Genomic DNA, 4097 nt, shown 5'->3' with positions numbered 1-4097 from the left:
TGGTGACAATCTATTTTTTCCTATCATAAAATTTTTTTACAAAATGTAACTTAATTTTGTAACATTTTTTTCTTTAGTTACAAAACACTATTTATTTTGTAATAATTTTTTTTACTACAAATTACACACATAATTTATCAGATTATATTATTTTTTAATTAAAAAATATATTAACTAATTTACTCAACAAGTCAACATTTATATAATATATAATAACATAGATAGTTCAAATATCTTTCATTAACTAAGATTATTTTATAAATCTTCAACATATAAACTTTAAAGTACAAACTAACAAGACATATTGAAGAACCCTAATGAACTAGATAGATACATAAGACAAGAAAAACAAGGAATTATAAATCTCCAAAATGTAAACTACAAATTACAAACTCCATCATGTTCATACAGCTCCTTTCTCATTTCTCATGGAGAAGTTCTAATAAGTGCCACACACCTGAAAATCTTAAATAAAAAAATAATAATATAAATTGTCTAAGAAAATCTTAAATAAATTGAAGTGCCATACAAGAACAGAAAAATCTTAAATAATACAGACTCACTCTAAGAAGTAATTAAGAACTTAGTATTCAGAAAGGGAACGAATACATTGTATTGCAAATATGAGTTTAGATATAGAGTGTCAAAGTATTGAAACCGAACTGCATGCATGAAGAAACAGAAATCCAGCACAAAGTATGAAGGTACATGAAACTAAAATCCATCCAATAACTACTAGGCTGCAACCACCACAAAATTCAACACAGTCATGATTTGAAATGCAATAAAAAAAAAGTAGCTCAATATAATAGAATGACTAACAGTCAATGAACTTACAAGTATACAAGGCACTGCATCCCAAGTAAGGAACATTCTGCATATTCAAAAGGAATTTCTGAATCAAGCTTGGAAGAAGCACCCAATTTCATAAAAATAGAATTGGTACATATCAATTATAATTAAAACACTTTGATTCCTGTTCACACCACATGATCATTATTCATTGCATCAACAAATCCTTCTTCCTTTTTTTTTTTAATTTTTCTCTCATAAAACTTCAATATATAACAGAACTAACACTTTTTTCCCAATATTACCAATTCATGAGAGATACAAAGAATCTTCAACAAAAGTAATCAAAACACGCTAGTGTCAGTGGATGGTGCTACTATATGCTCCTTTATTAGTTTAGAGTTTTAACACTTTATAATAGGTTTAACTAAACCTCAATCTTCTTTTAATTATAAGTTGATAGTTTCTATATACAAAGTAGTCAATAATTAATGTGCCAGAAATATGATATTAATTAAAAATAATAGTAATAAAAAGAAGTGATGTACTCATCACAAGGACACTTGCAGATTTTTATTTTATTATTATTTTTTTCTAAATGGCATGCAACACATTTCCTTTCTAAAAAAAAATAGTTTAAGCTTTTAAAAGAATTGGCTCAGACCAATTATATTCTAAGTTCTAACATGAAATCTCCGAACTACTTAATCTTTTGTTTTAAACCTATTAACAAGTTGAGATGCTGAAGATTAATATGTAAATCAAAAATAAAGAACTTCTGGCATCTTGATGTTCAAATTTTTAGAGCTTTGATCAATAGATGTGTTCACATCAACGTCAACATAAGTATTAGGTAAGACAAGAAGCTAAAGAATGACCCCAATAACATCAGTATAATTATCTACATACTACTGAAAAAGTAAATGGTTATAACCAGTTTACTGGGCTTCATTATAGCATTACAAGACATAGCTCTCAGTTGAAATATGTTTGCGTTTATTGAATGATGTTATTATTTAATGGATTTTCAAAAGGAGATTTTAGTAAAGCACATTATCAAATAAAAGAAAGGTATTATAAGAGCTCTCAATAGAGAAATTGAGAAACTGAGAGGAACTGAGACACTTTACCTGTAAAATTTGACAGTTTTTCAGTGTGCTTTTCCCACTTTGTAGTTCACAAAAAATTCCAAATAAAGAATAAGCAAACAGAACAGTAGTAATTGAGTTAGTAAAACATTAATTTTTAAAATTTTCCTTTCTTTGATTGTGGGGGGTGTTTTAAGTGATGATTTTCCTTTCTTTGGAATGGATAATTATAAATATATAATCCTCCAAGACTTATGGTACTTTAAAATATTCATACAAATAGATAGTTAGATAGGGGTTTGGAGGATCACATTAAAAAAGTCCTCACTATCTAATCCCCAGACTTCCAAATAAGATAATGGTTTATTATATGTAGATGCAGATTTTGATTAAATGTACTCCCACCAAAAGATAAATCTAGAAAAGTTAAGCTATTGTAATTCATCAAAAGAAGCAAACACCAGTTTCCATTGAAGTTTCATATCCATTAATGCTAAATTACTAAATTACAAGTAATAATTTGAAGTTCCAATAATACTAAATTACTAATCAGAACAAGTAAAAAAAAAGTAACAAATAAAAAAAAAACTACACAGAACAATAATCAACAGCCTTAATATTCATAAGTTCTGATAATCAAAAACAATATCCCTAATCAGAAGTTCTAATAAATTAAATCCTAAACTTCCATGGCATTCATAAATTAAAACAGTTAATTTCAAAATAAAATCTCCTACCTCAATTAGCCAAAACTTGGTAATTAAACGCAACAAATCATTCGTTTGTTTTTAATTCCTAGTAGCAACAACTTTCCTCTTGGAGCAGCAGCAACAATGATCTCAGCACCAATCATAATTGTTTAGGAGATAAATTAGCAACACTAGAATAAAATATGCTAACATAATTAGGACGAAAATATGACAGAGAAACAAAATGGTAACAAAGCAAGGAAGAAAATGTTACAGGTCTCATAAACGAAGGAATTGGAACCAGAACGGGAACAGTGCTACCGGCAACAATGGCAGTGACATCCCCTTTCAAGTTTCACGATGACAGAACGCTCCTTAGCAGCTAACTCCAGTGGCGACGACAATGGCTCCGGCGGCTAGCCCTAGCAACAGCAGTGGCAACTCCTCCCTCACCCCTCCATCACGTCTTTCACTCTCTCTGCTTCGTGCGATGGCGGCAGCTTTGGGCTCGACGGCGGCGCACGATGATGGCGATGCAACAGCCGCAGAGAGCTGGACGCGAACGGCCTCCCTCCAGCGGCGGCGACAGGACGCAGTCGGCCTCCCTCTTCTCGCGGACTCTCTCTCTTCGCGTCTTGACATCCTTTTCTCCACGGTTCCATTTCTGATGGCGATTCAGCAGCAGTGACCGACGGTAAAGCGCGACAGAGGTTGCTCGACGATCGCCAGTAGCGGCGCGGCCTCACCCCTTTCCTTTCCTTCTTCTTCCCCGCGACTCCCTCACTTCCTCGAGTCTCTCTATATGCCTGTGTCTGTGTATACACTTGTATTGGTTGTGTGTGTGGTGTGCTGTGAGTGTTAAAAAAGATAGGGTTAGAGATTGGGTAACTTAAATATTTTTAATAAAAATAAGGATAAGTGGTGTGCTGTGAATGTTAGAAAAAGATAGGGTTAGAGATTGAGTAACTTAAATATTTTTAATAAAAATAAGGATAAGTGGTGTGCTGTTTTAAATTATAAATAAAAATTATCCCGTTTAATATAAAAATATCTAAAAATTCATTTTGAATAAATATAATAAATCATAAATAATTTATTATTTAATTTTTAAAATATTTTTAAACTCAAAGTATCATTAATTTGACTTAAATATTTTTAGTAAAATAAATTTTTAAATATAAAATCTTAAATAAATATAATAAATCATAAATAACTTATTATGTTAATTTTTAAAAATTCAAAGTCTTACATTTAGTATCTTGAAACAAAATTTTTTATTAACTACAAAAAATCTTTGAATTTTGGGATAAATAAATAACTTGTTACAAAAATATTGTATTTTATGATAAGTTAATTTTTTGTTACAAAATATTTAGAGCTTTTGAAACAATAGATATTTTGTTACAAAATATTTTAAATTTTTGCAACAATATAATCTTTTGTTACAAAACATTATAACATTTTGTAACAAAACAACAATTCGATACTAAAGATAACATAATTTGTAACAAAAGAAATTAAGTTGTTA

General features: G+C 30.0%; 1 long non-coding RNA gene across 1 annotated transcript; it reads right to left on the bottom strand.

The window, feature by feature from the left end:
* Positions 286-3424, bottom strand: LOC107618530. The gene is made up of 3 exons (XR_001615286.2): positions 2618-3424; positions 838-874; positions 286-465 (listed from the first exon to the last, which is right to left on the bottom strand). It is a non-coding gene; the product is annotated as an uncharacterized LOC107618530 (long non-coding RNA).

This window comes from Arachis ipaensis, chromosome B01, assembly GCF_000816755.2.
Source record: "Arachis ipaensis cultivar K30076 chromosome B01, Araip1.1, whole genome shotgun sequence".
NCBI lineage: Eukaryota > Viridiplantae > Streptophyta > Magnoliopsida > Fabales > Fabaceae > Arachis > Arachis ipaensis.
The sequence above is the reverse complement of the archived record's forward strand: the minus strand, read 5'-3'. Positions and strand labels throughout refer to the sequence as shown.